This window comes from Procambarus clarkii, chromosome 11 (assembly GCF_040958095.1).
Source record: "Procambarus clarkii isolate CNS0578487 chromosome 11, FALCON_Pclarkii_2.0, whole genome shotgun sequence".
NCBI classification, from domain to species: Eukaryota; Metazoa; Arthropoda; class Malacostraca; order Decapoda; family Cambaridae; genus Procambarus; species Procambarus clarkii.
In genome coordinates, this window is record NC_091160.1 from 11,643,843 (window position 1) to 11,656,191 (window position 12,349).

A 12,349-nucleotide genomic window follows, 5' to 3' on the forward strand; every position below is an offset into this window, starting at 1 on the left:
TTTTTTTTTCTCTGAAGGGGGGAGGAGTGTTACAACCCTGGGTTCCTCAGTGGAAACCAGAGGTCAAAATTGAGCTAAATAAACTACCTTTTAATATGGGGATGCATGGCGAGGTGCATTTGTTTGTATCTTCCCTGCCAGACGTAAGACTATTCTTGTTTCTCAAAGAGCATTTAAAGGCTGAGCTTGGGATTGATTATTAAATAATCAAATAGGCACCAACTATGTTTACTAATACTTTCTAATCATTTGTAAAGTAAACCTGAGTAAACTTGGGATAGGAATGCTGTACGATTAGTCGAGTTGTCTGCTGGCAGCGAGTGAACTGAGGGAGGAGAGTGGAGACGCTCTCTCTTCTCTGACTGGCGTTCGTGGGGGTCAAGACTTTCCTGAGCTGCCCTGCACTCCTCTACCTTTCCTCTTACTTATTTCCCTTATCTTAAGTTCCTGTACCATTAAGTTAAGTCCTGTGTTTTTTAAGTGTGCCTACTCTGGGTTTGTAAGATTGGTGGAGACCTTGGGGTAGTATTTGCCAGTGTTTTGGGTATCCATTAGTGTTGTGTTGTGTTTAGGTACCACGTGGGCTCACTACCCCCTAAGCTGCCCAAGCTTCAAGTGCTTCCCTAGTAGAACTTTACCCTAGCTTGTGTTCAGTGTAAACCTTGTATCCTGCCTATGTGGACCAAGGCCTTTAACGTAAGATAGCGTGGTAAAGTAATTATTATTATTGTTATTGGTGTGAATGTATATGGGGGGTTGTTAAGGGGTTAATAAACAAGTAAGTTAGTAAAGAAGTATCCATTCTTCCTGTGTAGGATATCTATGATCAACCTCTAGACTGACATTGTGTAGCCAATTAATATTCACTGTGGATATTTTACTTGGGGGCCGGGCCTTTTAGATCTCCCATATTTGATAACTCTTAATGCTAACTACTGCCCTTGCATCCATTTATACTAGATCCCCCATAGTACAGACTCCCATTTTTAACATCCCTTCTCTCCAGATGTGTTACTAGATTTTTTCTCACGATCTTCTCCATCACTTTGCGTGGTATACAAGTTAGGGACACTGGCCTGTAGTTCAGTGCCTCTTGTCTGTCACCCGTTTTGTATATTGGGACCACATTAGCTGCCTTCCATATTTCTGGTAGGTCTCCCATCTCCAGTGACAAACTATACACTATGGAGAGTGGCAAGCAGAGTGCCTCTGCACACTCTTTCAATACCCATGGTGATATCCCGTCTGGACCAGCAGCCTTTCTCACATCCAGATCCAACAGGTGTCTCTTGACCTCATCTCTCGTAATTTCGAACCCTTTCAAGGCCGCCTGGTTTACTGCCCCCTCTCCTAGCGCAGTGATCTTACCACGTTCTATTGTGAAGACCTCCTGGATCCTCTTGTTGAGTTGCTCACACACCTCTTTGTCATTCTATGTATACCTGTCCTCGCATAAGTTTCATTACCTGTTCTTTTACTGTTGTTTTCCTCCTGATGTGACTGTGGAGTAGCTTTGGATCGGTCTTGGCTTTGCTTGCTATATCATTTACATAATTTTTCTTTGCTTTCCTTCTCACTCTAACATACTCATTCCTGGTTCTCTGGTATCTCTCTCTACTTTCTGGTGTTCTGTTATTTCGGAAGTTCCTCCACGCCCTTTTGTTCAGTACCATAGCTTCCATACATGCCCTGTTAAACCATGGATTCTTCTTTTGCTTCTTGTATTTTCCCTTTGGACTGGGATAAACCTGTTTACTGCCTCTTGACACTTTTGGGTGACATATTCGACCATGTCTTGTACCGACTTAGCTCTGAGGTCTGTGTCCCATGGTATATCCCTTAGGAAACTTCTCATCCCCTCATAATTCCCCTTTCAGTATGCCAGTCTTCTGTTTTCTAGTTCTTTTTGGGGGAGATAAGTCGCCCAATATTTTGATAAATATTTTGACTATTACACTTGTCAATGATACAGGTCTATAATTAAGGGGGTCTTCCCTGCTTTTACTTTTGTAGATTGGAACTATGTTGGCCTTTTTCCACACATTAGCTACAACTCCTGTAAACAGGGATGCCTGAAAAATCAGTTGAAGTGGAATGCTGAGCTCAGGTGCACATTCTCTCAGAACCCATGGTGAAACTCCATCTGGATCAACTGCTTTGTTCTTATTTAGCTCCTTGAGCTTTTTTTCTACTTCGTCTCTAGACACCTCTATGTGCTCTATGTTGTTCTCTGGAATTCTTATTGTGTCTGGTTCCCTGAAGATTTCATTTTGTAAAAACACACTTTGGAACTTTTCGTTTAATGTTTCACACATTTCCTTTTCATTTTCCGTGAATCTATTTCCCATTTTCAACCTCTGAATATTATCCTTTACCTGCAATTTGTTGTTTATGAATTTATGGAATAGGCCTGGTTCTGTTTTACATTTGTCTGCAATCCCTTTTTCAAAATTTCTTTCTGCCTCTCTCCTCACTGCCGTGTAGTTGTTTCTCGCATCTTTGTATCGCTGGTATATTTGGGGGTTTGGCCTCTTCCTGTATTGATTTCATTTTTGTGTCTTTTGGTCTTTGGCCCTCTCGCAATTTCTGTTGAACCAATCCTGTTTCCTGGTTCTGCATCTCTGTTCTGGTATAAATTTTTTTGTGCCTTAATCACATATTTCACAAAACTTGACATACAACTCATTTACTTTCTTGCCTAGCAACAAAATTGTCCAATTATACTAACTAAAAAAATTTCTAAGGTTGCCATAATGTCCTCTCCTAAAGTCAGGTTTTTCAATTGCATCAACCTTCTTATGTGTGTGTGTGTATTCACCTAGTTCTCCTAGTTGTGTTTGCGGGGGTTAAGCTCTGCTCTTTCGGCGTGCCTCTCAACTGTCAATCAATTGTTTCTACTATTACTACTATCTTTTTCTAACACCACACACACACACACACACACAGTGAGGGTGGTAGCGATGCAAGCAACCACCTCACAGGAAGCAGCAAGATGCACCACTCAGCTGCTGGAGAGAAAAATATCAGTGGTAGTTGTAGGCATAAAAGAGCAGGAAGGATCCAACAGGCAAGAATGGAATAGCAAGGATAGAGAGGCAGTACAGGGGCTACTGAAGGGGTTACAGATGGAAGGGGCTGAACGAAACATTGAGAAGGTTTTCAGGTTGGGCTGGTACAACAAGGACAGAAACCGACTTGTAAAGGTGGTGTTTACAAACAAAACCATGAAGGAGGATATTCTCGAAAGGAAGAGTCACCTGCAGCATGTGGAGGGATACAAGAAAGTATTCCTGCAGAGGGACAGGACGAAGGAGGAGAGAGCCAGGGCAGCAGAGGCAAGGAGGAAGCGTAGGGAGGGAGAAGCAAACCAGGAAATCACAGCCCCCAACACAACAGTCCTAGAGACAAGAGGCGAACCCAAAACCAGCATCCCAGCAACACCAGAGGGGAGGGCAACCCCACCACCCCCCTCTGCATAGAAACCCTCCCTTCCCCTCACCCTACCTGCCACCACCCAACCCTCCCTCCCCCCCCCCACCCCATTCTTACCCTGTCATCCCTTCCCCATTCCCATCATGTCCCCCCTCCCACCTTTCCCCCCCTGGCCCCCCTCCTCCTTCATCCCATACCCTCCCTATCCTTCCTCCCCCCTCACCCCGTATCCTCCATGTCCCCCCTATCTCCTTAACCCACACCCTACCTGTCCCCCCTTCCATGAAACCCCCACCCCTCACCCCAAACTCCCCTGAAACCCTGCAAACCACCTCACAGATCATCTCACCCACTAAAAAGCTTCCCACACCAGCAGAATGCTCGCCAAGAAAGGGACAAGAAAATGAACTGAAGAAAGTGAGCTTCAAGGCAATGTACACTAACATAGATGGAATTACTAATAAAACAAGTGAACTCAGAGAATGGGCACTAGAAGAAAACCCAGACATAATAGCACTCACAGAAACAAAGCTAACAAACACCATAACAAATGCAGTGTTTCCACAGGACTACTATGTAGTGAGGAAAGAGAGAGAAGGGAGAGGAGGAGGTGGTGTAGCTTTGCTACTAAGAGAAGGTTGGAGCTTCGAAGAGATGGTAATTCAGAACTGTGAAGGTTTCAGTGACTACATATCAGGCACCATAGCAACTGGAGGACAGAAAATTATAGTAGTAGTCATATATAACCCCCCACCGAATGTCAGAAGACCCAGGCAGGAATATGATAGAAACAACTTGGCCACCATCAATATAATAGAGAGAGCAGCTTCTGTGGCTAGCAGGAACGGATCCAGGCTACTAATCATGGGAGACTTCAACCATGGAAAGATAGATTGGTGGAACAGAGACCCACATGGAGGCCCAGACACATGGAGAGCTAAGCTGCTGGATGTGGCAACAGGAAATTTTCTAAGTCAACACGTCAAGGGACCGACAAGAACGAGAGGAGGGGATGAACCAGCCTTGCTTGATCTGATATTTATCCTAAATGAGTCGGATATAAGGGAAGTTAAGTTGGAAGCCCCCTTGGGAATGAGTTATCATTGTGTATTGAGCTTTGAGTACCTGGTTGAGCTAGGAATTATCACCCCCAAAAAAGAACTGGGAAACAAAGGGCTGACGTACCGAAAGGGAAACTACGAGGAGATGAATAAATTCCTATGGGATATACATTGGGACACAGAACTCGGAACCAAGTCTGTACAAGACATGATGGACTATGTCACCCAAAAATGTCAGGAGGCTGTAAGCAGGTTTGTCCCAGCCCAACAGGAAAAAACAGAGAAGCAAAGGAAGAATCCATGGTTTAATAGGGAATGTATGAAAGCAAAGGAGCTAAACAAAAGGGCATGGAGGAACTTCCGTAATAACAGAACACCAGAAAGCAGAGAGAGATACCAGAGAACCAGGAACGAGTATGTTAGTGTGAGAAGAGCAGCTGAGAAAAGGTATGAAAATGATATAGCTAATAAAGCCAAGACCGAACCAAAGCTACTACACAGTCACATTAGGAGGAAGACAACAGTGAAGGAACAGGTGATGAAACTTAGGGTGGGCGAGGACAGGTACACAGAGAATGACAAAGAGGTGTGTGAAGAACTCAACAAAAGGTTCCAGGAGGTCTTTACAATAGAACAGGGAGAAGTCACAGTGGTAGGAGAGGTGGCAGCAAACCAGGTGACCTTGGAAAGGTTCGAAATTACAAGAGATGAGGTCAAGAAGCACCTATTGGAGCTGGATGTGAGAAAAGCTGTTGGGCCGGATGGAATCTCACCATGGGTATTGAAAGAGTGTGCAGGAGCACTTAGCTTGCCACTCTCCATAGTGTATAGTAGGTCACTGGAAACGGGAGACCTACCAGAAGTATGGAAGACTGCTAATGTAGTACCAATATTTAAAAAGGGTGACAGACAAGAGGCACTGAACTACAGGCCAGTGTCCTTAACTTGTATACCATGCAAGGTGATGGAGAAGATTGTGAGAAAAAACCTAGTAACACATCTGGAGAGAAGAGACTTCGTGACAACCCATCAACATGGGTTCAGGGAGGGTAAATCTTGCCTTACAGGCTTGATAGAATTCTATGATCAGGTGACAAAGATTAAGCAAGAAAGAGATGGATGGGCAGACTGCATTTTTTTGGACTGTCGGAAAGCCTTTGACACAATACCCCATAAAAGGTTGATACATAAGCTGGAGAAACAGGCAGGAGTAACTGGTAGGGCGCTCCAGTGGATAAGGGAGTACCTAAGCAATAGGAAGCAGAGAGTTATAGTGAGGGGGGAGACCTCAGAATGGCGGGAAGTCACCAGTGGAGTCCCACAGGGCTCTGTGCTTGGACCTATCCTGTTTCTTATATACGTAAATATACCCCCAGAGGATATAGACTCATTCCTCTCAATGTTTGCTGATGATGCAAAAATTATGAGAAGGATTAAGGCAGAGGAGGACAGCTTGAGGCTTCAAGAAGACCTGGACAAGCTGCAGGAATGGTCGAACAAATGGATGTTAGAGTTTAACCCAAGCAAATGTAATGTAATGAAGATAGGAGTAGGAAGCAGGAGACCAGATACAAGGTATCACTTGGGAGATGAAATACTTCAAGAGTCAGAGAGAGAGAAAGACCTGGGGGTTGATATCACGCCAGACCTGTCCCCTGAAGCTCATATCAAGAGAATAACATCAGCAGCATATGCCAGGTTGGCAAACATAAGAACGGCCTTAAGAAACTTGTGTAAGGAATCTTTCAGAACATTATATACCACATATGTCAGACCAATCCTGGAGTATGCGGCTCCAGCATGGAGTCCATATCTAGTCAAGCATAAGACTAAACTGGAAAAGGTTCAAAGGTTTGCCACCAGACTAGTACCCGAGCTGAGAGGTATGAGCTACGAGGAGAGACTACGGGAATTGAACCTCACTTCGTTGGAAGACAGAAGAGTTAGGGGGGGACATGATCAGCACATTCAAGATTCTCATGGAAATCGACAGGGTTGATAAAGATAGGCTATTTAACACAAGGGGCACACGCACTAGGGGACACAGGTGGAAACTGAGTGCCCAAATGAGCCACAGAGATATTAGAAAGAACTTTTTTAGTGTCAGAGTGGTTGACAAATGGAATGCATTAGGAAGCAATGTGGTGGAGGCTGACTCCATACACAGTTTCAAGTGTAGATATGATAGAGCCCAATAGGCTCAGGAACCTGTACACCTGTTGATTGACGTTGAGAGGCGGGACCAAAGAGCCAGAGCTCAACCCCCGCAAGCACAACTAGGTGAGTACACACACACACACACACACACACACACACACACACACACACACACACACACACACACACACACACACACACACACACACAAATTTTGGGGGGCCTCGTAGCCTGGTGGATAGCGCGCAGGACTCGTAATTCTGTGGCGCGGGTTCGATTCCCGCACGAGGCAGAAACAAATGGGCAAAGTTTCTTTCACCCTAAGTGCCCCTGTTACCTAGCTGTAAATAGGTACCTGGGAGTTAGTCAGCTGTCACGGGCTGCTTCCTGGGGTGTGTGTGTGTGTGTGTGTGTGTGTGTGTGTGGTGTGGGGAAAAAAAAAAAAGTAGTTAGTAAGTTAGTAGTTAGTTAGTAAACAGTTGATTGACAGTTGAGAGGCGGGCCGAAAGAGCAAAGCTCAACCCCCGCAAAAAAACACAACTAGTAAACACAACTAGTAAACACACACCAAGAAACAGCCCGTGACAGCTGACTAACTCTCATGTACCTATTTACTGCCAAGTAACAGAGGCATAGGGTGAAAGAAGCTCTGCCCATCGTTTCTCGCCGACGCCCGGGATCGAAACCGGGACCACAGGATCACGTGTACAGCGTGCTGTCCGCTTGGCTGGCCGGCTCCGGTGTGTATGTATGTGTGTGTGTGTGTGTGTGTGTGTGTGTGTGTGTGTGTGTGTGTGTGTGTGTGTGAGTGTGTGTGTGTGTGTGTGTGTGTGTGTGAGTGTGTGTGTGTGTGTGTGTGTGTGTGTGTGTAATATATATTAAACAAGATGGAGTATCCTGTGTTGTTCGGGTGATGGTGGTCAAATCTTCACTAATCACAGTCTTCATCACTGTAACCATCTTCACTACACACAGTCTTCATCACAGTAACCATCTTCACTACACACAGTCTTCATCACAGTAACCATCTTCACTTTACACAGTCTTCATCACAGTAACCATCTTCACTATACACAGTCTTCATCACAGTAACCATCTTCACTATACACAGTCTTCATCACAGTAACCATCTTCACTATACACAGTCTTCATCACTGTAACCATCTTCACTATACACTGTCATCATCATAGTAACCATCTTCACTACACAGAGTCTTTATCACAGTAACCATCTTCACTATACACAGTCTTCATCACAGTAACCATCTTCACTATACACAGTCTTCATCACAGTAACCATCTTCACTATACACAGTCTTCATCACAGTAACCATCTTCACTATACACAGTCTTCATCACAGTAACCATCTTCACTATACACTGTCTTCATCACTGTAACCATCTTCTCTATACACTGTCATCATCATAGTAACCATCTTCACTACACAGAGTCTTTATCACAGTAACCATCTTCACTATATACTGTCTTCATCACTGTAACCATCTTCACTATACACTGTCATCATAATAGTAACCATCTTCACTACACAGAGTCTTTATCACAGTAACCATCTTCACTATACACTGTCTTCATCACTGTAACCATCTTCACTACACAAAGTCTTCATCACAGTAACCATCTTCACTATACACAGTCTTCATCACTGTAACCATCTTCACTATACACAGTCTTCATCACAGTAACCATCTTCACTAATTACAGTCTTCATCACAGTAACCATCTTCACTACACACAGTCTTCATCACTGTAACCATCTTCACTATACACTGTCTTCATCACAGTAACCATCTACACTATACAAAGTCTTCATCACGGTAACCATCTTCACTATACACAGTCTTCATCACTGTAACTATCTTCACTACACACAGTCTTCATCACAGTAACTATCTTCACTATACACAGTCTTCATCACAGTAACCATCTTCACTACACTACCTGACACTCACTCTGGGTACTGTAGTATACCAGACACTCTGGGTACTGTAGTATACCTGACACTCTGGGTACTGTAGTATACCTGACACTCTGGGTACTGTAGTTTACCTGACACTCACTCTGGGTACTGTAGTATACCTGACACTCCCCCTGGGTACTGTAGTATACCTGACACTCTGGGTACTGTAGTATACCTGACACTCTGGGTACTGTAGTATACCTGACACTCTGGGTACTGTAGTATACCTGACACTCTGGGCACTGTAGTATAACTGACACTCTGGGTACTGTAGTATACCTGACACTCTGGGTACTGTAGTATACCTGACACTCTGGGTTCTGTAGTATACCTGACACTCTGGGTACTGTAGTATACCTGACAATCGTGGGAGCTTCCGCACAGGTCTTGACGTCATTAATTGTACTTCGTTCCATCACCCTCTCACTAGCTTCCTTCACCTTCCTCTCACTAGCTTCCCTCACCTCCCTCTCACTAGCTTCCCTCTCCTCCCTCTCACTAATTTCCCTCACCTCCCTCTCACTAGCTTCCCTCACCTCCCTCTCACTAGCTTCCCTCTCCTCCCTCTCACTAGCTTCCCTCACCTCCCTTTCACTAGCTTCCCTCACCTCCCTGTCACTAGCTTCCCTCACCTCACTCTCACTAGCTTCCCCTCACCTCCCTCTCACTAGCTTCCCTCACCTCCCTCTCACTAGCTTCCCTCTCCTCCCTCTCACTAGCTTCCCTCACCTCCCTCTCTCTGCCTTCCATCGCCTCCCTCCGACTTGCTCTTTTCACTACCTACTATCACCACCACCACCCCTTCACTATAACCATCACCACCACCAACAGTATCACCATCACTTCCACAACCACCACCATCACTACCTTCACCACCATCATCACCCTCACTACCACCACCACCATCACCATCTCCCCCACCATCATCACCTCCACAATTTCCACCATCAACACCACTATCATCACCACCACTATCACCATAACCACCTCCACCATAACCACCATCATCACCCCCACTACCACCATCACCATCTCCACCACTATCATCACCTCCACAATAACCACCATCATCACCATCACCTCCTCCACTATAACCACCATCACCTCCTCCACTATAACCACCATCATCACAATGACCACTATCATCACCATCAACCATCACCACCACTATCACTATCACCATCTCCACCATAACCACCATCATCACAATGACCACCATCAACACCACTATCATCACCATCACCACCTCCATCATAACCACCATCATCACAATGACCACCATCATCACCACTATCATCACCATCACCACCTCCACCATAACCACCATCATCACCATCACCACCTCCACCATATCCACCATCATCACAATGACCACCATCATCAGCACTATCATCACCATCACCACCTCCACCATAACCACCATCATCACAATGACCACCATCATCACCATCACCACCTCTACCATAACCACCATCATCACAATGACCACTATCATCACCATTATCATCACCATCACCACCTCCACCATAACCACCATCATCACCATCATCACCACTATCACTATCTCCACCATAACCACCATCATCACAATGACCACCATCACCACTATCATCACCATCACCACCTCCTCCATAACTACCATCATCACCATCAACACCACTATCATCACCATCACCACCTCCACCATAACCACCATCATCACAATGGCCACCATCAACACCAACACAACTAACACCACTACTCCCACCTATACCCTCTACCATGACTGGTCAGTATTAGTATATAACCAGTTAACTATTTTATGTGTTATCTAGGATATAATTATGGCTGGACAAGTTGGGTGTACGTGGTAGGTTACACCAGACCGGCATCATGAGCAGTGTTCCTGTCACAAGCTCCTCCTCCCCCTCCTCTCCCTCCTCCATCGACATCAACTATGCCAAGGACATGAGGAGGATCGCAAAGACACAGGCTACTCTGACCGCAAAAATAGGAGAGAAGATGGTGATCCAAAACGCAATGAGGAAGGGACCCAAGCATAGAGCTGAGGCTGTGAAGCGAGCTGTTGCTGCCGAAGAGAGATTTAAGCGTGAGGCAGCAGCATACCTCAATAATGAGGAGGTTCCCCCCCGCCGCCACCCACTCCCCTCCCGCGCCCTCTACTCCTTCTGAGGAGAGGGATGTGTTATTGTTGTGTTGTGTATAGTAGCAGCTAGCCGTCACTCCCCTGGGGTTAGGGAGTTGTGCCCTGCGTGTCTAGTTAACTGTTATTTGTGTAAATGTTAAATGTTTCTTGAGTACGTAATAATAAAGTGTGTGTGTGTGTGTGTGTGAGTACTCACGTATTTGTGCCTGCTGGATCGAGCTCTAGCTCATGGACCCCACATTTCTGGCCGTTGATTGTCTAATGCAGTGACTCCCGGCCTATTTCACTATCATACCTGCTTTAAAAGTTATGAATGGAGTTAGCCTCTACAATATTATCCATTAGGTCATTCCATTTACTCATTACTCTTACACTAAAAGAAAACTGTCTAACATCTCTATGACACATGTGAGTCTCAAGCATCCATCCGAGCCCCCGCCCCCTCTTTTTCTATTGTTATTCATTGTAAACATTCCCTCTGTTTCCACCTTGTCAATTCCTCCAAGTATTTTATACGTCTGTATCATGTCCCCCCTCTCCCTCGTCCTTTCTAACTTTATCAGGTTTAGTTTTTCAGGCTTGCTAACTCATCCCCCGCAGCTCTGGGACGAGTCTCGTTGCAAACTTCTGCACCTTTTCCAGCTTCCTTATGTTTTTTTGTTTTTTTAAGATGGGAGCTCCAGGATGGGGCGGCATACTCTAACACTGGCCTCACATAGGCGGTATACAGTGATCTTAAAGCCTTCTTATTCAAGTTTCTAAAGAATGTTGTGACTCTTGCCAGAGTAGAGTATGTGGCTGACGTCATGTAAGATCTACACGAGCCTCGGAAGATAGGTTTAGTGTTATGTCCACTGTCTTTTGGTCTCTTGGTTCCTGGAGTTCAAAAACTTGGGCTGGACGGTAGAGCGACGGTCTCGCTTCCTGCAGGTCGGCGTTCAATCCCCGGATGTCCAAATAGTTGGACCCATTCCTTCACTTCGTTACACCTCAAATCCTTATCTTGACCCCTTCCAAGTGCTATTTAGCCTTAAACGCTTAGCGCTTTCTCCTGAAAATTTCTATCACCTTCCTGATCCCATTTCCATAACCTTACTCCTGATGGAGTTGAACTCTATCAGCCATTTCTCAGACTTGCTCGGCAACCTGTTCAGGTCATCTTTGAGAATCATACAATCCTCATCTGTCTCAACCTTCCTAATTAGTTCTGCATCATCTGTAAACATTGACATGTATGACTCAAATCCTGTAGTCAAGTCGTTTACATAAATGTGGATTTGAATAAGTCCCAGCACCGATCCTTGAGGCACCCCGCTTGTTACTCTACGCCAGTCCGAACACCTCGCCCCTCACTATCATTCTCTGACACCTGTCTGTTAGGTAATTCCTTATCCATGTTAGTACCTTTCCGTCTAAATCCGCCTGCCTCTCAAGTGTGTATAATAGCCTTCTGTGTGGTACTGTATCAAAGGCTTTTGGACAGTGCAGGAATACGTAATCTGCTCAGAATTATTTGTCTTGCCTTATTTTTATTACCTTATTATAAAATTCCAGGAGGTTCGTTAGGCATGATT